Below are 23245 nucleotides of genomic sequence, written 5' to 3' on the forward strand. Positions count from 1 at the left end.
TTATAGAAAGGCAGCACTGCACTTTGTCCATGGAGAAACAGCATTTCAAACAGACTTTGAAAAATAAAAGTATACTTGAAAGACTAAGGTAGTTTTCTCACAAAGAGAATGCAAACTGTTCCACTAATGTTCTCTGCAGGATTGTCATGCTATAAGGCAAATGTGAGGAACTGAGGGCAATTATAACTGAGACAACCTGGAAGGTAAATGAAATGTCTTATTTTCTGATATCTCTTGGAGTATGGTACTCATACATACATCATGGTAAAGTTAGTTACAAAATAAATATAACTTCAGCTTTTTTTACTAACAGTTGTTTTGGTTGTCTGGTTCATGGTCTTTTTACATGTATTAGTGACAGTAGAAATAGTATTTAGAAAAGTGGAAAATCACTATACTTGATTATTTGAACCAGAGTGAAAATGAAAACTACCATGAATGTTAGCATGTTTCTCAAATTCCACATGGAATTGGATGTATTGTGCTCCAATGGAACTCTGAAATGAGGTCAGCTTCTGGTAGGTCACACGACTAACTCTATTAAGCCACTGTTCTGTAATCAGCTCCATATGTGGCACCCTTCTGCTGGGTAATTTTGTATTCAGTTTTAAAATGTTATGAAAATGTAAAATGTTGGAATCAAAGATCCTATAATATTATAAAATCAAGATGAAAATATAAAAATGATTCAAAATATGAAAACAAAGTATCTTTTTACAAAGAACATACCATAAAATTGTGAAGGTCACCTCAGAAGAAAACTGTCCTTGCAATACATGGGCCTTGACTGCTGGTCAAGAAAAGAAAAAATAGCTAGAAGGTATTTGGGAGCCAACTGCAGATACTTAAATATCAAAGAGGTTGCTTTATGTAATTATTGGTCATCTATTAAGTATGGTCATTGTGTAACAGGGTAACATTAAAAAATGTCCTTATTGGACAATGTGCAAGTCTCATATGTCTGCAGCTAATTTTTAAATGGTTCAGCAAAATGTGTGTGTGCTTTTTGCATACAAGGGAAGGACAGGAAAAGACTAGAGGAAATGGAATGATGCAGGGGAAGAAGAAAAGCAATGACAGGGAAAGAGAAAGACAAAGACAAAGAAGAAACAACGAGAACAGCAAAATCTTAACAGTTGTGACCAAGGTGTGTATTTAAGTAATGGAAAATTCCTAGCATATTCAAGGGCCTGAAATCAGCCCCCAACACTCACGTGATAAAGGTAACAGATATCAAATTTGAGTGGACACAGGTAGGGTTTTTTCTAATTTCTTTTAAAGTACTCTAACCACTTGAAACTTCTCAAAATAAGTACGCTATGCTTAGTAAATCTAATATTAGCCCAAAAATAGAATGATATGAATTACTGAAAGAGTCATATAAAGGATAACTGAGGCTCATGAAATTTCTATGCATGTGTTCTAAACAAGTACCAGATATGTCCAGTCTTTTAAAAATCTGAATTTAAATTTTAAATCCTTGGTCTTCAAAGGTTATACCAGCATTGTACAGATATAGACATGTTTCTTGAGTTTGATGACAAACCTCAAGCTCATCATAACATTATCTCTGTGTGCCTGCATGATTAATATTTTTATTGTAGTCATTCTATGAAATCTTGTGCTGGAGTATACTGTGAGCATTTAACAGAGGCTACTTTTTCTAGGAGAAACTAATATTACTCACATTTATTCTTTTTCAATCAAAAGCCAAATTCATCTCTGTTTAAATGACAAGATGGGATTACATCAAGCCATTATACACCACAATGCTCAGGGGAAGCAAGAAGAGAAATGAGTATAACATTAACTAATGAATACGTCTGCTGTGACCCAATGCACTAAGACCCGTAGAGAGTCTCACGGGCAAAAGCCTGTGTGTAGATTTTAAAAGTACATTAATTTCTGTAAATATTGCTCAGTGTATGCTTTCCTTCTGTGAACAGTAATCCATGCTGCTTGGTACACGCTACACACAGATGCATTTACTTCATAAATACAGTGATTCCCATAAAAATATTTCAGTTTACTTTAACATGAAAATCAAATTTCTGAATTCTCTTTGTTATAGAAAATTAACTTCAGTTAAGGGGTACATTCACATTTTATACAGTAGGATTGAGGTATATGTGTCAAAACAAGAGTGTTTTGTGTGGTACATACACTTTGGACTGTGTAGCCTCAAGTAAATCATTGAAATTTGTGCAAAGGTTTGGAATATAGTTTAAAGGATAAATCTATGAGCGAGCAAATGAACCATGGACTGATTTTGGGAACAAGGTAAATTATAAAAGATGACTATCAATGATGAAGATCCATGGGATAGAGAGAAATGTTAGCCATTGTTACAGTTCTATAGAACTGCAGATAAATAAATCACTTGGGAAGTTTCTAGAATAGAAACTGGACCCCTGTGTGTTCTATCTGTTGATATAAACATACTATAGACACTCCTTCAGGACCTCCTTTACTTAGAAACTGTGTCTTTAGAATACATGTCTAGTATTTAAGTAACATTTGAGTTAATCTAAAAAGTCATAATGAGAAGTGCCCTCGATGGAATTATCTAGATAAGATATTGCTTCTTCTGGCCTTCCACCCAAGGAGAGACAGCATACAAGCAAAGACTGCAAAAGCTCTTAGCTATAGAATTGTTGTAGACATAACTGGGAGGCTGGATCTGGCCCCTTACAACTGAAAAATCTAACACCTTACAACTCCAGTAAACTGAAAGCAATACAAGGCTGGGAATTAGTGGGTTTGAAACCAGTTCATTTTCCACCCAGAGGAATGCAATTCATCTCACTTTTTAAACTTGTTTTTTTTTTCAGAAAGGAAAATAATTCTTAAAATTCTCTTTCTTATAAGCCCTTAGGATAGGTCTTATTATTGCCAGATAATAGCATTTACTAATGGTGAGACATGCACGTTTGGAGGCCACTTCAGGGAGGGAAGCAGAGTCCACAGGGAGGGAACCACAGGCCATTCCTGCCAAGGAAGCAGATAGGCTAACTCCACATTCTCACCTCATCCTCTATTCCTCCAAGACCATCCCCACAGTATCATCTCCAGCTCTGCAGCAGAACACCTGCTGCAGCTTCTGTTCTCCACTGCGCCAAGATCCAGGGGATTGCACATGTTTTTGGGGAAAAAAAGTTGTTTGTAATTTTTCCACCTCTAAAATTCCTTCTTCCAGCTCATTGCTTTCTCCCAGCTTCAAATGTCAGCAGCTGCTCCCTAAGAAGGCACAGACCACGCTGACCAGGAAAGCAAGTAGGCTAACTGCAGATCTTCACTTTTCCATCTATCCGTCCAAGTTGAATCCCCCAGTCTTAGGCCTACCTCTTTAGCAAACCTTCTGGCTGCTGCCTCTCCTCTCACTCTGCCCCCATCCCAAGGGGATCCTCAGAGAACACCTGCTTTCCTTTATCCAAATTAAGTAAAAGGCAGGGAGAAAATATACATATTAACAAAATCAGAAACAAAAGAGGGGACATAATAAGAGACACTGAAGAAATACAGAGAATCATGAGGGCATGCTTTAAAAATCTGCACTCCATCAGAAGTAGGAAAACCTTTAAACATGGATAATTTTCTAACTAGGTACCATTGACCAAAGATATATCATATCAGATAAACAATTAAATATATCTATAACTGAAGTGGAAATTTTTAGTTTCTTTGGAGACTCATTTGCATCATGTAATGTTTTTGTTTTGGTTTTTTGTTTGTTGTTTGTTTGAAACTGACTTATAAAACTATGTTTTGCTGAGACTATATACATGGTGTTTTTTGGAAACTGCCTGGAAAAGGGAAAAAGAGCATATGATGTTTTGCTGGTGCAGATGCTTGAGAGAGTATGTGATCTTTGGAAAGTGTATAAGTATAGCCCAGTAAACAGTGTATAAGTATAGCCCAGTAAACAGTGTATAAGTATAGCCCAGTAAACAGTGTATAAGTATAGCCCAGTAAACAGTGTATAAGTATAGCCCAGTAAACAGTGGATGCTGTGGCATTTGTTCACCTTGCCACTCTGCTGGTCATTACTGAGCTTTGCTGACAAAGCTGTGGCATTATTTGGCCCTGACTTCTTGCATGGTCATCTTTTTTAATGACCTCATAGAGAGAAGTGCACAACGAACGTCTTGTGATATTCTGGAGTCTTCTTGCCGTTTCCACAGACTCAAGCCAATTGGCAAAACCTTGCAGTTTCTTCTGGATTGAACTGACATTGCTAATTTGTTAATGGTGCTTATGAGTGAGTCGAGCTGCCACTGCTGATTTGTATGAACAAAACTGCTAATATCTTGACAATAAAGATTAGAATCACCCCAAAGAACCGTTCCTTTCTACTACCTCTGGTAGGTGGTGGGCAAGAAGGGAGGTTAAAGCATTAAAAAAAAAAACCTTATTAAAGTAGTTTTTAGAAATCTAAGCCAAAAATATAATACCAATGGAAAAAAATAGTCTTTGAAATTCCCCAAACCAAAAAAAAAAGAAGCCTACAGCTAACAAAGAATTCTACCAGACTTTCAAAGAGGAGTTAACTGAACATTCCTCAAATTATTCCACAAAATTGAAACAAAAGGAACATTGCCCGTTTGATTTTATGAGACCACAGTTATCATGATAACCAAACCACATAGTCCAATGAAAGCAAGAGAATTACAGACCAATTTCCTTTATGAAGAGAGATGCAAAAATACTCAGTAAAATACTTACAAATCAAATGCAAGAACACATCAAGAAGCTCATCTCCCATAATCAAGTAGATTTCAGCCCAAAGAAGCAAGAATGGTTCAATATATAAAAATCAGTAAATGGAATCCACCATATAAATAAACTGAAAGAAAAAAACCACAAGACCATCTCATTAAATGCAAAAAGGGTCCCTGAAAAATATCTAATACCCTGAATAATAAAAGTCACAGGTTAAAGATACAAGGGAGCATCTTAAATAAATGATATTAGTCAAACTGAGTGGCTACATGTAGGAGGATCCAAAAAGATCCATATTAATCACCCTGCACAAAACCCAAGGCTAAATGGGCCAGACTTCAACATAAAACCAGATATACTCAGCCTAATAAAAGAGAAAGTGGGAAGTAGCCTTGAACTCATTGGCAAAAGGAAACAATTTTTTGAACAGAGCACTGTTAGCACAGGCACTAAAATCAATTATTAATCAGTTACTAAAATGGGCCCTATTGAAACTGAGAGACTTCTTTACTGGCAAAGAATATCACTTTGTGGACAAAATAACAGTTTACAGAATAGTAAAATATTTTTAGCAACTGCATATCTAATAGAGGGCTAATAACCCAATATGTCAAGAAGCTAGATATCAAAAAATCCCAAATAACTCAAATTAAAAATGCAGTACAGTGGGGCTGAAGAGAATGCTCAGTGGTTAGGAACACCGGTTGTTCTTCCAGAGAACCCAGGGCCAAGTCCCAGTACCCACATGGCAGCTCATAACTGTCTATAACTCCAGTTCCAGGGGATCTGACACCTTCATATCAATGTACATAAAATAAATTATATAGACTTATTTAAAAATATGAATAATACAGTAGTGATCTAAATAGGGACTTCTCAATAAAGGAAACTCAAATGGCTGAAAAACAAAAAATATGTTCAACATCCTGAGCCATTAGGGAAATAAAAGTCAAAACTTTGAGATTTCATCTTACACCTGTCAAAATGACTAAGAACAACAAAACAGGCAATGACTTAAAACACACAGTGATCCACAAACAATAATAGTGCAAGACTCCAACACCCCAGTCTCACCAGTAGACAGATTATGGAAACAGAAAATAAACAAGAGGCGGAGGCAGCAGCGGCAGCAGTGGCTGCTCCAGCTGAAGGGCCATCAGCAGTGGAACCAAGGCGTCACAGGGACCAGTTAGGCCCTGCGCCCACGACCACTGACCTTCGCTGACCAGCCGGACAGCAAGCAGCTGCAGTTGTGCGGCGCCTTTCCTGCACGGAGGCCACTTCAGAACTCGGCCTCCCACCAGTCAGGAGAGGAGGATCCATCTTGGTTCCGTACTCCAGGAATCGGACAGACTGAGGTACACAAACATAATCCGAGGCCAACACCGCGGTGGTCTGAGCCCGACGGGCGTTGGCCTGCACCCAGGCCCTGGGCGGGTCGGGGGGCCATCGGGGTGCCAACCCAACCAGGAGGTTTTTTGCCCAGGCCTGCGAGCGCGCCGCCGCCATTTTGCCTGCAGGACAACAGAGAGCTCAGGCAGGCAGACCTGTAACAGGCATAGCCTAAGGCTAACAAAGCGGGGGTCCAGGCCCCAAAAGGCACAGGACTGACCCCAAGAACTGGGCGGCTTGGTGGGCCATCTGTGAGTCAACCCGCCCAGGTGATTGTTAGCAAAGCAGACTCTCCCGGCGCTTTCAGGGAGCGCGGGCGCACACGCCCGCCATCCTAGTCACCTGGCAAACCCAATTAACAGTCAAAGCCGTAGGGGAACTTTGCTCGGACCTTGGCCTCCCAGGCTTTTGCCTGGACTCAGGGACTGGGCGGCCAGGCTAACCTTGTGTGCGATAGCCCGGTTGGCAGATCGGCTGCCCAGCGGAGTGAGCGGAACTCAGGGGAGGTCACAGTAGCATACACCGTCGGCACTCCCTGGGAGTGCACACAGGCTCCATCTGCTCCACAGACACAATCTGGGGCAAGGCCTCAGGCAGAAGCCTTTAGCTCTACTCTCTCCGCTTCCGGATCCAGATCAGTCTGGGCGGCAGCATTACATCTCCAAGTCCTGCAAGTGGCTAGCTGGGCTTCCGGGCGGCCAGCTGGGAGAAGTCAGTGTGCTCCAGTGAATCCAGCGGGCCCCAGCGGGAGCCTTCGGGTGCCTGCTTTGGGATCTGAACAGCCTGGGCAGCAGCACACTGTCTACAAGCAGTGCAGGAGGTAAGCTGTGCACCAGAGGCCAACTGGGAAGGGGCAGCTTGCACTGGTGAGTCCAGCACTGACAAGATAAACTAACACCAGTGAGATCTAGATGGCAAAAGGCAAACGCAGGAACGTCACTAACAGAAATCAAGGCAATATGGCAACATCTGAACCCAATTCTCCTCTACCAACATGTCCTGGATACCCCATCACACCAGTAAAACAAGATTTGGATTTAAAATCACTGGTCATGATGCTGGTACAGGAACACATGAAGGTCATACATAAAGAAATTCAGGAGACAATGGATCAAAAGGTAGAAGCCCTTGCAAGGGAAACACAAAAATCATTGAAAGAAATCCAGGAGAATACAAAAGCCAACAAGGAGGAAATGCAAAAAACACTTAAAGAAATACAGGAGAACTTTGCTCAACAGGCTGAGGTCATGAAAGACGAAACACAAAAATCTCTTAAAGAAATACAGGAGAACTTTGGTCAACAGGCTGAGCTCATGAAAGAGAAAACACAAAAATCTCTTAAAGAATTACAGGAAAACACAAACATGCAAGTGAAGGAGCTAAGCAAAACCATCCAGGATCTAAAATCAGAAGTAGAAACAACTAAGAAAACTCAAAGGGAGACAACTTTGGAGATAGAAAGCCTTGGGAAGAAATCAGGGGACAGAGATACAAATATCAACAACAGAATACAAGAGATAGAAGAAAGAATCTCAGATGCTGAAGATTCCATAGAAACCATGGACTCAACAGTTAAAGAAAATGCAAAATGCAAAAAGCTTGTAACCCAAAATATCCAGGAAATCCAGGACACAATGAGAAGACCAAACCTAAGGATTATAGGCATAGAGGAGAGTGAAGATTTACAACTTAAAGGGCCAGCAAATATCTTCAATAAAATTATGGAAGAAAACTTCCCTAACCTAAAGAGAGAGATGCCCATGAATATACAAGAAGCCTACAGAACTCCAAACAGACTGGACCAGAACAGAAATACTTCCCGTCACATAATAATCAAAACACCAAATGTTCTAAACAAAGAAAGAATACTAAAGGCAGTAAGAGAAAAAGGCCAAGTAACATATAAAGGAAGACCTATCAGAATCACAGCAGACTTTTCACCTGAGACTATGAAGGCTAGAAGGTCCTGGGCAGATCTCATGCAGACTCTAAGAGAACACAAATGCCAACCAAAACTACTATATCCAGCAAAACTCTCAATCACCATAGATGGAGAAACTAAGATATTTCATGACAAAACCAAGTTTACCCAATATCTATCCACAAACCCGGCCCTAAAAAGGATAATAGGAGGACAACACCAATACAAGGAGGGAAACTTCACCCTGGAAAAAGCAAGATAGTAACCTTTCATCAAACCCAAAAGAAGTTAAGCATTCAAATTTAAAAAATAACATCAAAAATGATAGGAAGTAACAATCACTATTCCTTAATATCTCTTAACATCAATGGACTTAATGCCCCAATAAAAAGACACAGACTAACTGAATGGATACGTAAACAGGACCCTACATTTTGCTGCTTACAGGAAACACACCTCAGGGTCAAAGACAAACACTACCTTAGAGTAAAAGGCTGGAAGACAATTTTACAAGCAAATGGTCTCAGGAAACAAGATGGAGTAGCCATTTTAATATCAGATAAAATTGACTTTCAACCCAAAGTCATCAAAAGAGACCCTGAGGGACACTTCTTGCTGGTCAAAGGAAAAATACAAAAAGAAGAACTGACAATCCTGAACATCTATGCCCCAAATGTAAGGGCATCCTCTTTTGTAAAAGAAACTTTATTAAAACTAAAAGCACACATTGCACCTAACACAATAATTGTGGGTGACTTCAACACTGCACTTTCCTCAATGGACCGATCAGGAAAACAGAAACTAAACAGGGACACAATGAAACTAATTGAAGCTTTGGACCAATTAGATTTAACAGATATATATAGAACATTCTATCCTAAAACAAAAGAATATACCTTTTTCTCAGCACCTCATGGTACCTTCTCCAAAATCGACCATATAATTGGTCACAAGACAGACCTCAACAAATATAAGAAGATCGAACTAATCCCATGCCTCCTATCTGATCACTATGGAGTAAAAGTGGTCTTCAATAGCAACAGAAACAACAGAAAGCCCACATACACGTGGAAACTGAACAATACTCTACTCAATGATACCTTGGTCAAGGAAGAAATAAAGAAAGAAATTAAAGACTTTTTAGAACACAATGAAAATGAAAACACAACATACCCAAATCTATGGGACACAATGAAAGCAGTGCTAAGAGGAAAACTCATAGCCCTGAGTGCCTCCAAAAAGAAAATGGAGAGAGCATACATTACCAGCTTAATGACACACCTGAAAGCCCTGGAACAAAAAGAAGCTATTTCGCCCAGGAGGAGTAGAAGGCAGGAAATCATCAAACTCAGGGCCGAAATCAATCAAGTAGAAACAAAGAGAACCATACAAAAAATCAACAATACCAGGAGCTGGTTCTTTGAGAAAATCAACAAGATAGATAAACCCTTAGCCAGAATGACCAAAGGGCACAGAGAAAGTATCCAAATTAACAAACTTAGAAATGAAAAGGGAGATATAACAACGGAAACTGAGGAAATCCAAAAAATCATCAGATCCTACTACAAGAGCCTATACTCAACACAACTGGAGAATCTGGAGGAAATGGACAATTTCCTTGACAGATACCAAATACCAAAATTAAATCAGGACCAACTAGACCATCTAAACAGTCCCATAATGCCTAAAGAAATAGAAGGAGTCATAGAAAGTCTTCCAACCAAAAAAAGCACAGGACCAGATGGCTTCAGTGCAGAATTCTACCAGACCTTCAAAGAAGAGTTAACACCAATACTCTTCAAACTATTCCACAAAATAGAAACAGAAGGAACACTACCCAATTCCTTCTACGAAGCCACAATTACGCTGATACCAAAGCCACACAAAGATCCAACAAAGAAAGAGAACTTCAGACCAATTTCCCTTATGAACATCGATGCAAAAATACTCAATAAAATTCTTGCCAACCGAATCCAAGAACACATCAAAACGATCATCCACCATGATCAAGTAGGCTTTATCCCAGGAATGCAGGGTTGGTTCAATATACGGAAATCCATCAATACAATCCACTACATAAACAAACTCAAAGAACAAAACCACATGGTCATTTCATTGGATGCTGAAAAAGCATTTGAAAAAATTCAGCATCCCTTCATGCTTAAAGTCTTGGAAAGAACAGGAATTCAAGGCCCATACCTAAACATAGTAAAAGCAATATACAGCAAACCGGTAGCCAGCATCAAACTAAATGGAGAGAAACTTGAAGCAATCCCACTGAAATCAGGGACCAGACAAGGCTGCCCCCTTTCTCCTTATCTTTTCAATATTGTACTTGAGGTACTAGCTCGGGCAATTCGACAACATAAGGAGGTCAAAGGGATACAAATTGGAAAGGAAGAAGTCAAACTATCATTATTTGCAGACGACATGATCGTCTACCTAAGTGACCCAAAGAACTCCACTAGAGAGCTCCTACAGCTGATAAACAACTTCAGCAAAGTGGCAGGTTATAAAGTCAACTCAAGCAAATCAGTGGCCTTCCTATACTCAAAGGATAAGCAGGCTGAGAAAGAAATTAGGGAAATGACCCCCTTCACAATAGCCACAAACAGTATAAAGTATCTTGGGGTGACTCTTACCAAACATGTGAAAGATCTGTATGACAAGAACTTCAAGACTCTGAAGAAGGAAATGGAAGAAGACCTCAAAAAATGGGAAAACCTCCCATGCTCATGGATCGGCAGAATCAATATAGTTAAAATGGCCATTTTGCCTAAAGCACTATACAGATTCAATGCAATACCCATCAAAATCCCAACTCAATTCTTCACAGAGCTAGAAAGAGCAATTATCAAATTCATCTGGAACAACAAAAAACCCAGGATAGCTAAAACTATTCTCAGCAACAAAAGGAAATCTGGGGAAATCAGTATCCCTGACCTCAAGCAATACTACAGAGCAATAGTGTTAAAAACTGCATGGTATTGGTACAGTGACAGACAGGAGGATCAATGGAACAGGATTGAAGATCCAGAAATGAACCCACACACCTATGGCCACTTGATCCTCGACAAAGAGGCTGAAAACATCCAATGGAAAAAAGATAGCCTTTTCAACAAATGGTGCTGGTTCAACTGGAGGTCAGCATGCAGAAGAATGCGAATTGATCCATCCTTGTCTCCTTGTACTAAGCTCAAATCCAAATGGATCAAGGACCTCCACCTAAAGCCAGACACTCTGAAGCTAATAGAAAAAAAACTGGGGAAGACCCTTGAGGACATCGGTACAGGGAGAAAGTTTCTGAACAGAACACCAATAGCGTATGCTCTAAGAGCAAGAATTGACAAATGGGACCTCATAAAATTACAAAGTTTCTGTAAGGCAAAGGACACCATCAAGAGGACAAATCGGCAACCAACAAATTGGGAAAAGATCTTCACCAATCCTACATCAGATAGAGGGCTAATATCCAATATATATAAAGAACTCAAGAAGTTAGACTCCAGAAAACCAAACAACCCTATTAAAAAATGGGGTACAGAGTTAAACAAAGAATTCTCACCTGAAGAACTTCGGATGGCGGAGAAGCATCTTAAAAAATGCTCAACTTCATTAGTCATTAGGGAAATGCAAATCAAAACAACCCTAAGATTTCATCTTACACCAGTCAGAATGGCTAAGATTAAAAATTCAGGAGACAGCAGGTGTTGGAGAGGGTGTGGAGAAAGAGGAACACTCCTCCACTGCTGGTGGGGTTGCAAATTGGTACAACCACTCTGGAAATCAGTCTGGCGGTTCCTCCGAAAACTGGGCACCTTACTTCCAGAAGATCCTGCTATACCACTCCTGGGCATATACCCAGAAGACTCCCCACCATGTAATAAGGATACATGTTCTACTATGTTCATAGCAGCCCTATTTGTAATTGCCAGATGCTGGAAAGAACCCAGGTATCCCTCAACAGAAGAGTGGATGCAAAAAATGTGGTATATCTACACAATGGAGTACTATTCAGCCATTAGAAACAATGAATTCATGAAATTCTTAGGCAAATGGATGGAGCTAGAGAATATCATACTAAGTGAGGTAACCCAGACTCAAAAGGTGAATCATGGTATGCACTCACTAATAAGTGGATATTAACCTAGAAAACTGGAATACCCAAAACATAATCCACACATCAAATGAGGTACAAGAAGAAAGGAGGAGTGGCCCCTGGTTCTGGAAAGACTCAGTGAAACAGTATTCAGCAAAACCAGAACGGGGAAGTGGGAAGGGGTGGGTGGGAGGACAGGGGAAGAGAAGGGGGCTTGCGGGACTTTCGGGGAGTGGGGGGGCTAGAAAAGGGGAAATCATTTGAAATGTAAATAAATTATATCGAATAAAAAAAAAAAAAAAAGAATTGACAAATGGGACCTCATAAAATTACAAAGTTTCTGTAAGGCAAAGGACACTGTTAAAAGGACAAAATGGCAGCCATCAAATTGGGAAAGGATATTCACCAACCCTACATCTGATAGAGGGCTAATATTCAATATATACAAAGAACTCAAGAAGTTAGACCCCAGGGAACCAAATAACCCTATTAAAAATGGGGTACAGATCTAAACAAAGAATTTTCACCTGAAGAAATTCAGATGGCTGAGAGGGAGTGAGGGGCTAGAAAAGGGGAAATCATTTGAAATGTAAATAAATTATATCGAATAAAAAAATTTAAAAAAAAAAAAAAAAGAAAATAAACAAGAGAAACCAATAGAAGTAATGAACCAAATGGATTTAACAGATACGTACAGAACATTTCACCCTAAAACAAAAGAATATACCTTCTTTGCAGAACCCCATGGTATCTTCTCCAAAACTGACCATATAACATTGTGATTGAACTAATCAATCACAAGACAAGCCTCAACCAATACAAGAAGATTGAAATAACCCCCATGCATTCTATCAGAGCACCACAGACTAAGACTGGTCTTCAATAACAAAAAAAAAAAAAAAAAAACAATGAAAACCAGCATACTCATAAAAAATAAATAACTCTCTACTCAATGATAACTTGGTCAGAGAAGAAATAAAGAAAGAAATTAAAGACTTTGTAGAATTTCATGAAAATGAAGGCATATCATGGATTGGCAGGATTAATATAGTAAAAATGGCAATCTTGCAGAAAGCAATCTATAGATTCGATGCAATCTCCATTAAAATTCCAAATCAATTCTTCATAGAGCTAGAAAGAGCAATATCCAAATTTATTTGGAATAACAAAAAACCCATGACAGAGAAAAGTATTCTCCACAACAAAAGATCTTCTGGAGGAATCACCATCCCTGACCTCAAGCTCTACTACAGAGCAATAGTGATTAAAAAAAAAACTGTATGGTATTGGTACAGAGACAGGCAGGAATGGAATAGAATTCAAGACTCAGAAATGAACCCACACACCTACGGTCATTTGATATTTGATAAAGGAGCTAAAAAACATCCAGTGGAAAAAAGACAGCATTTTTAACAAATGATGCTGGATTAACTGGAGGTCAACATGTAGAAAAATGCAAATGGACCCATTCTTATCTCCTTGAAAAAAGCTCAAGTACAAGTGGATCAAGGACCTCCACATAAAATCAGATACACTGAAGCTTATCGAGGAGAAAGTGGGGAAGAACCTGGAATACATGGGCACAGGGGAAATTTTCCTGAACAGAACACAATTGCTTATGCTCTAAGAACAAAAATCAACAAATGGGACCTCATAAAACTGCAAAGTTTCTGTAAGGCAAAGGACACTGTCAATAGGACAAAACGGCAACCAACACTAGGAAAAGATCGTTACCAACCCTACATCTATACAGAGCTAATATCCAATGTATATAAAGAACTCAAGAACTTAGACTCCAGAGAATCAAATAACCCTATTGTGAAGCACCTAGAGAAATGTTCAGCATCCTTAGTTGTCAGGGAAATGCAAGTCAAAATGACCCTGTGATTCCATCACACCAGTCAGAATGGCTAAAATTAAAAACTCAGGTGACCACACATGTGGAGAAAGAGGAACACTGCTCCATTGCAAGTGGAATTGCAAGTTGGTAAAACTGCTTTGGAAATAAACCTGGCAGTTGCTCATATAACTGGAAATAATTCTACCTGAGAACCCTGCTATACCACTCCTCAGAATATATGAAAAGGTGTTCCAACACATAACAAAGACCCACTATGTTCATAGCAACCTTATTTATAATAGCTGGAAGCTGGAGACAACCCAGATGTCCCTCAACAGAAGAATGGATACATAAAATGTAAATGTGGTACTTTTACACTATGAAATACTACACAGCTATTACAAATGAGGATTTCATGAATTTTGCAGGCAAATGGGTGGAACTAGAAAATATCATCTTCAGCGAGGTAACGCAGATCCAAGAGGACATACATGGCATGTATTCACTGATAAGTGGACATTAGCCCTAATGCTCAGAATACCCATGATGGAACTCACAGACCATATGGAGCTTAACAAGAAGGAAGGTCAAGTATGGATTCTTCAATCCCACTTACAAGGGGAAACAAAAAACATAATCACAGGAGGCAGACGGTGGGTGGCATCTGGGTGGGATAGGGGAAGGGGAGTAAAAAGGGAAGGTGGCAGGACCAGGTATGGGAAGACACAAAAGAGAAGTCCAGAGAAACAGGAATAGGTAGCAGAATAAGGAGCAATGGGTAGTGGGGAAGTTTTGAAACCACTAGAAAGTCCCAGGTGCCAGGGATGCAAGAGGGTCACAGGACGCAGTGGAGATGACATTAGCTGAAATACCCAACAGCAGGTAGATGGGACCTCAAGAGAACACCCCTAGTAGATTAACATGGCACCACCCATTTAAAAACTTTTAACCCAAAATTTTCCCTGTCTAAGGGAAATGCAGGGACAAAAATGGAGCAGAGGCTGAAGGAAAGGCCATCCAGAGACTGCACCACCGTGTGATCCATTTCCTGACACCAAACCCTGACACTATTGTTGATGCCACGATTTGCTTGCTTACAGGAGCCTGGTATGGTTGTCCTCTGAGAGGCTCTGCCAGCACCTGACTAAAACAGATGCAGATGCTCACAGCTGCCCATTGGAATGATCCTGAGGACCCCAGTGAAAGAGTTAGGGGAAGGGCTCAAGGAGCTGAGGAGATTGCAATCCCATAGGAAGAGCAATAGTATCAACTAACCAGACCTTCAGAGCTACCAGGGTCTAAACCACAAACCAAAGAGTATACATGGGTGTGTCCATGGTTCCTGCTACATATGTAGCAGGGCACTACCTCATCTGGCATCAGTGGTAGGGGAGTCCCTTGGTCCTGTGGAGGCTTGATGTCCCAGAGAAAGGGAATGCTATAGAGGTGAGGCAGGAGTGGGTGGGGGAGAGCTACCTCTTAGAGGCAAAGAGATGGGATGGGGCAGGATTTCATGGAGGGGAGACTGGGAAGAGGGATAACATTTGAAATGAAAACACATAAAATGATTAATAAAAAAAATCTCACCTGGAAATGGCAGTAAATATTTATGAATGAATGGGGGGATGGAATAGGAGGATCAAGTAGGGAGGTTAAAGGGAGGGACAGCTAAAATTCAGGAATATTTGAGGGGTAGTATGGAAACCTTATAAATGGAAACTTCCTAAATTATATACATATATGAATGCCATCTTTGTACAATCTCCAAATAATGAGGGAGACAAAGTCCCAACTTGATATCTCTTGTCACCAAATGAAGCTACCAATACTGGATTTGGATTATATCTAATTGAGTTCTGGCCTTAGGAATCCCACAGGAATACCCAAACAACCCAGGCGGTTGCCAAGACTATAGGCTGCTCTTGAAAAAAGTACACCAAGGACCCATTGGTGAAAACAATACCCACAGAACTCATTGAAGATGAATATGTCAAGTTAATGTCTATATGAACCATCACACTACTTTCCAACATCTTTAATACAGTACTCTTCTTATACAGTACTCTTCTTGCTCTCAAATGAGAAACGGAAACCACAAATGTTTACCCACAATAGTGTGTTGTCTGCAAGACAAGCTAAGGCAATAAAGACATAAAGCTTGTGGGATAACCAACCAATAGCTTGAGTTAAGTCCTACTCCACAAGATGAAACCCATACCTGACACTGCTTGGGTGACCAAAAACCTGACACTAGATAGCCTAGTGACCTAAATTAAACCCTACTACCAGTCAAACAAAGAAGAAAAAGAAAAAGAAAGGAAGAAAGGAGGAAGGGAGGGAGGGAGAGGAAGGGAGGAGAGGGAGAAAGGGAGAAAGGGAAAAAAAGAAAAGGAAGGAGAAAGAAAGAAAAAGTAGGAAAGAAAGAAAAAGTAGGAAAGAAAGAAAGAAAGAAAGAAAGAAAGAAAGAAAGAAAGAAAGAAAGAAAGAAAGAAAGAAAGAAAGAAAGAAAGAAAGAAAGAAAGAAAGAAAGAAAGAAAGAAAGAAGGAAGGAAGGAAGGAAGGAAGGAAGGAAGGAAGGAAGGAAGGAAGGAAGGAAGGAAGGAAAAAGTCAAGAATGTGACTCTGGATGACATTCCGTTATACTCATCACTCAGCACCTTGCTCAGCCATCATCAGAGAAGTTTCTTCCTGCAGCAGATGGGAACAAACACAAAGACCCATAGCAAATATAAAGACATTACACAGAGTGTGAGAATCCTTGGAACACTCTGCCACAAATGTGACGTCGCTATCAAATCCCTCCCCTTAACACTCAGGGAAGGCTGCAGAAGATGAGGTTCCAGAAGGAAACTTCCAGCAAGGATAAAGGACACCAAAACAACAAGGCCCTCCAAATCAACATGCACAAATTTCATAGTCTCACAAAGACTGAAACAGCATGCACAGAGCCTGCATGGTGTGCACCAGGTCCTCTGCATATAAATTATGGTTTCCAGTTTAGTGTTTTTACGGGATTCCTAAGAGTGCAAACAAATGTGTCTCTGATTCTTCTCTCTTCTCTTGGGTTCTTTTCCTTCTGATAGTTTGTCTTGTCCAACTTCAATGTGATAGTTTCTCCTTTTATATTTTTATGATGTTTTATTTTTTTGAATGAATGGATGGATGAATGAATGAATGAAAAAAATAGTCTCTAGGGTAAAAGTTAATACCTGAATGGTCACTGAATTAATACCTGCTGGGAGAGTGAAATTTCTCAAATAGAGTGACACTAAGTATATCAATCACTTCAGAGAAAGCCTAAAATTCAAGACTAGGTTGACCAACATTTGATGGACTCTACGTGTGTGTGTGTGTGTGTGTGTGTGTGTGTGTGTGTGTGTGTGTGTGTGTGTGTTTGTCCTTTTAGTTGCTTACAGTTTTGTGGTTGTTGGGTTTTTTTCATGGGAGTATTTTATTCTCTTGTTTTGAGAGGTTGTTGTTGTATTAAGGGTTTGTTCATTGTTTTAGAACTTAAGGTTAGGTGGGCCGGGAGGAGGAGAAGATCTAGAAAAGCTTAGGGGAGGAAAAAATATGATCAAAATATATTTGAAATGGAGGAGCTGGAGGGTGCTCCGGAGGATCTGAATGGGTTTACAACCCCATGGGAAGAACAATGATTTCGGCCACCCAGATACCCCAGGACTCCCAGGAACTAAACCATCAACCAAGGGGTACACATGGTTCCATCCAAAATTGTGGCAGAGGAATGCCTTGTTGGGCATCAGTGGGAGGAGTGGTCCTTGGTCAGGTAAAGGCTCAACAGAGGCCCCAACAAAGGGAAACAGAGAGGGGGAGGCGGGAGTGGGTGGGGTGGAGGGCCATATACATGGAGGCAGGGGGGGAGGAGAGGTTGGGGGGTCTTTGGGGAGGGGGTAAGTCGGGAAAGGTTTTACCATTGGCAATGTAAATGAAGATGATATTCAATAATATATATATATAGTTGAACTTAAATTTTGTTTTAAATAGTAAAAATATAATTAAAAATAGAAAAGGGGAGTGCTTGTTCGTCAGGGGTTATCTGCAGATAGTGACATAGATGGCTCTCAGGTGAGTAGCAAAAGCTCCGCCCTGACAAACGAAGCGAGGGAAGGCTCCTGCACTTGTTCTAGAGCATGACCATTAGTGCAGTAATGCCGCCTTACAGGAGAGCTGGGACCCATATTTCAGGTCAGATTTCCACATTCCATTTTAATGGCTACTTCCAAGAGTGCTTTACATCACTGGCGTCCACGTAGTTCCGTGATGTGATTTAGAATTCTGCAAGTACTTCCCATTTCCCAAATTAAAGGCTTCACAAAAGACATTAAGTCCTAACAGACAGCCAAAAATTCTGAAGGTGTCCACAGTAGAAGAGAGTATATTAAAGTGTGATTAGCCAGGATTTCAATAGCCTGAGCATAATTAGGGTGAGTTTGCATTTTGTTTTATTTATCTATAGCCAGAAAGAGTATAAAGCACTCCACTCAGGTGTATTATTGGTCCAAAAGACAATTGTTTGGCTGACCATCCAGAGATCTAATTTAGCCTCCAGCTGGGTCTGGGTGTTGGCAGCCGCCCGGGCAGTGTATCCCCGTGTGAACGACAATCTTGGAGGTTTGGCATCTAGGTTTGGAATCGCCCCGTTTCCTCTCTATCAGACTTTTTCCCAGGTTTGCTTTCCTAGAATCCTTTCCTGCATCAGTCAAAATTGCCCCATTAATTCCAACTTACCACACGGAAGAGTTAAAAGCACATGAGATTTTAAGAAGAAAAACTAAAAATTTGCTCAGTTTGAATCTCAAAGGCAACCTTCATGGATTTTTATTATGATATCTCATGCAATATCTTGTAGAAGCAGTTAAAATTATTTTTATTTATGTCCTTAAGTTTATTGGTAACTTGAATCTTATTTTTTAAGTATAAACTTGCTTATGTTATTTTTTAAAATAATCAAGGTATTTTATTTTATTTCAAAGCCAAGACTTTCTAAGTATCACTGTGAATTTTATTTGAAATAAAACTATGCATTATTATTTTAATTATATGAAGCATTTTTCATTTATGTTCATATAAGCAGAAATAAATGCAAACTTTCTGTCTCTTTTATGCCTGTTTCTCTGTTAATGATTCTTAATGCATGAGTGTGTTACTGTCTACAAGCTACATATTTACATCATTTTAAACTAATTATTGTACACTAACAAAGCCTAAAATTTAACATATAAAATCATGAAAAAGATAACATTCATATTTAGGTTTAAAACACACTGCATATACTATAGTCAGATTCTAGTCCTGTATTATTTTAAAATAATTTAATTCCCTATTAACAGTGAGAGAATTTGTTTATAACTTCCTGTAAGAAGTTGCCAGGAAACCTAGAGTCTGTTGTTTAAAGTCAAAACCTGGTCATGAAAATTGTAGTTTTAGGTCACATTTGGCAGTATGTGTAAAAATATTACTCTCCTCATCCTTACCAATGACCAAAAATTCACTCCCTTATTTATAAGACAAAATATTCACCAGTATATGCACAAATACCCAGATCATTTCAGACAATAGCATCTCAAAAACAATTTTCAATTGCTTTTCTGAAATATCCCATAAGAATTTTTAGTATACATTTTCATATACTATTTAAGGGCTGAATATATACATATATATAATTCAAATATATATAAAACTAAATATATCTCCATGACAACCATTCTAGAACTTTTAATGAGATTTTGAGGAGCTTGGCAATTAAATTTTTATTTGAAACATATTATTTAGTAGCATTGTAAAGCTCCACATACAGTTTGTGGCTTTATTAGTAACTTGCTTTTAATTTACCACTTTAAATTTGTATAAAAAAGAATTGATGCATAATTATAAATAGCCTTATATATTTTATGGAAACCATTCTAGCATAATTCTACAAAATTAAACTAAAAGTTTGAGCAATTTATATTTAAAACACGTGCAATCAATTTTGTTGGCATTGAACAGACTCGTCTATAAAGTTGCTGTCTAATATAACAATCTGCATTGCATGGAATATTTTGCAACAATTTGAAATATTCTCCCCCCCTTAATAGTGACATATTTCATACCTCTCAAAGAACAGTAGAGCTGGAAAAAAAAGCCATGTATTTTTAAAGGCCAAATATCAAACAAGATAAAAAGCCAATTCCAATGTTTCTATTACAATTAAGTGTAACTGGTCTTGTACATTTCCTATAAATTTTGAAGGCTTTTCTAGAAATGTTTTTGAAATATTTGCATAATTATAATAGGGTTTTAGACTTCAAGTATTACCAGATTGAAAAGCAGTAGCTATCCAGAGACTTTTGAGTGTTTATTTCTTCATTATCCAGTCAAACAAATGAATAGCAGTTTTTCTTTATGTATTAAGATGGGAAACAGGGTAAGTCACTCATAGATTCCATAGCAATGACAATGGTTTTTCTGAACACTGAAAAACAGTTTCCTATTAAAGATGTGCTATGTAAGAGACCAGCATCTAGAAATTGTTGGGGTTTGTTTTTATTTCAGCCAAACTGATATTCAGAGCCAAATGATGGTTCTGAGTCTTGTCCTCCAGATTGTAAGTTGTTAGCAACACGCAGGGCAGTTACCCATTCAGTGTCTGTAGCAGTTTCTCAGACACGAAAACTAAAAAGATTTCCAGACATTTTGCCTCTTCTTGGAAGGCAAAAGTCACCAGTGATTAAGATTAGGTGATTATAATTTTTTCCATCCTCAAGGGCATCAAATATATTTAGAGAATATTGTTACACATTCTACATTTCCAAAGATAAATAATCAAAAGAACAAATGTCATAATTTCTCTACAGTTTAACACAAATAAATTTGTAATGAGATAGTCTGATAAAATTGTTCAAAAATTGTTTCTATAGGCTATAGCCTAGCAACACACTAGAATATTAAGGTACACATTAATACACAATGGGCATTTAGAGATAAAGACATACTAGTGCTTATGGGAATCTAGAGATCTAGTTACACTCCTACCAAAGAATGCCTTAAAACAACAGTTCATTTAAAACAACTATTTAACAACTAGTCAACAACCTTCAATCTTTTCAAAATAACACTTTGTTATAATTCATGCATGACCTTAAAAACAGCATCCCATGTGGGAATAACCAAGCAAAACAAACATGGTGGTCATTTACATAGATCTTGACTGTGACTTTAAACTTACCAGTAACATTCTATGTTACTTGGCACCTCTATAGTGTTTACATTTCCATGCACCTGTGGCCTCTTCCCTATCTGCTATCCAGTTACTCTGTCAGAGACTAGACGTCAATCAAGTAAAAAAAAAAAAAAAAAAAATTCCCTTACACTGACCTCTTATTTTCAAATATCCTTTATCCTAAACACCATATGCTAATCACAAAAACTATGACTTTAAACTAGACTTAAATACCAAAATGTAATATTTTAATGAAATTAAATAATAAAATAGAGTCAATAAAATAGTACCATTCCAGTATTTTCTTTCTTTTCTTAAAAAAAAAAAATCAACTTACCTCATTTCTTAGTTAGCCAATATAGTATGTTCATAGACTACCTTGCAATGCATTTTGACTGAGCAAAGGCTCAGTTCAGATCTACTGATGGAGGAAAAGTTCCTACTAAAACACCTTATTATGCACGAATAAAAGACTCACAATGTTTAAAATTCACTGTCCGTAGGAGAATACCATAAAGCATATGTTATTAAGAATTTAACACTATGAACCATGACTGTCCCTAAATAGACCTGAAAGGTTGTCATGAAATTAAAATGATAACAAGGTAAATTGATAAAATTAATATACTATTTTAAGTCACAATTGTTTAGCCATACAGAGGTCTCTTCACCATGCTGTGTTTTATTTTAACTAAAGAGTCTCCTCCGCAGTTATTGATGTGTGAACTCAATTTCATAGAGAATTATTTAAATGAAGAGCAAGGGACTCAAACACAGTCAAATATGCTTATTTAATATGCTATATACTCACTCATTGAGAGACTATTCTAATACAAAATCAAAAGTAAAGGTTGCCATAGGTAATTATTAGTGGCTCAGCTGTCAGTTAGTCAAACCAACTGAAAGACCAATTATTCTAAGGATGCCAGGATGGAGAGCTCATTGTTGCATTAGGTTGTCTGGAGACCGCTATGGCTACTTTTATAATACATTAATTTCCCAGCAAGAACCTTTGCCAATTAACCTCCTGTATTATAAAATATCCCCCAAATATTAAATTCTTAGCATCCTGTAAGAAATATGGTGCTACCTTTGAAATAAAAATGAGATACTGAAGGACAAATAGAAACTTAAAACTTTGAGTTGTAAAGACTATTTCTTTTCCCCGGTTTTACCAAAGTCACTCAAGAAATTCAACTGGCATATATATTATTCCCACAAGATACAAATTTCCTGAAGATGTGTTTCACAACAATCAAGTGCAATTAACACTACTGAATCACACAGTTAGAAATTGTGTAATTCAGATCTTAAAATGTGTAAGTGTAACAGATCTTAAAATGATCATTTCAAGAATAAATGTTTTGATACAATAAAGAGTTTTAAGCCAGTCCAAACGATTCTATGGAGGTATTCTATGAGAAACGGGGGATGTTGTGCAAACACATAAAATGCTACAGTTTATTAAAACAGTTTCCTATAATCTACTCTGTTTAATGAGCAAAAGCAGGGAGTAAACAACACAGTAACTGTCAGCCATTTTTTCCAGATTGTATACCAAAAACTGTATTTCTGAAGGAGGAGATGGAGGGAAAGGATAAGGAAGAGAAATCAGAGGTGGAAGACGAGAAGAGAGGGGAGGATAAGAGAGGAGGAGAGGGAGAATGAGAGAAGGGGAGGAAATGAGGAAGAGGAAAACGAGGGAAACGGGCAGAAAGGAAATACATTTAGAAAATAGGAGGGTTGCAATACTTACATTTTTAAGAAAGCCTAAAAGACAGAAACCCGTTTAATTTGTCTAAGAATTATCTGACCATATCATTATGTCACTATCTCCTCGAGATAATTTTTATTCTTGAAAATAAAGTATAGCATTAAGCAGTCTCTCTGAACCTTTTGACTTTCAGAGTTCAGTGTTGAACCGTAAGGGACACTAACAGCAGTATGGAAGGGATTTAATAATTCAAAGTAGCAGTGAGACAGACCTAATTGTTAGTGTGACATACTATATCCTCTGAACGTAATCCTTTCGAGGTTAAAACTCGAGCAGCA

Source organism: Apodemus sylvaticus, chromosome 3, assembly GCF_947179515.1.
Source record: "Apodemus sylvaticus chromosome 3, mApoSyl1.1, whole genome shotgun sequence".
In the NCBI taxonomy this organism is placed as follows: Eukaryota; Metazoa; Chordata; class Mammalia; order Rodentia; family Muridae; genus Apodemus; species Apodemus sylvaticus.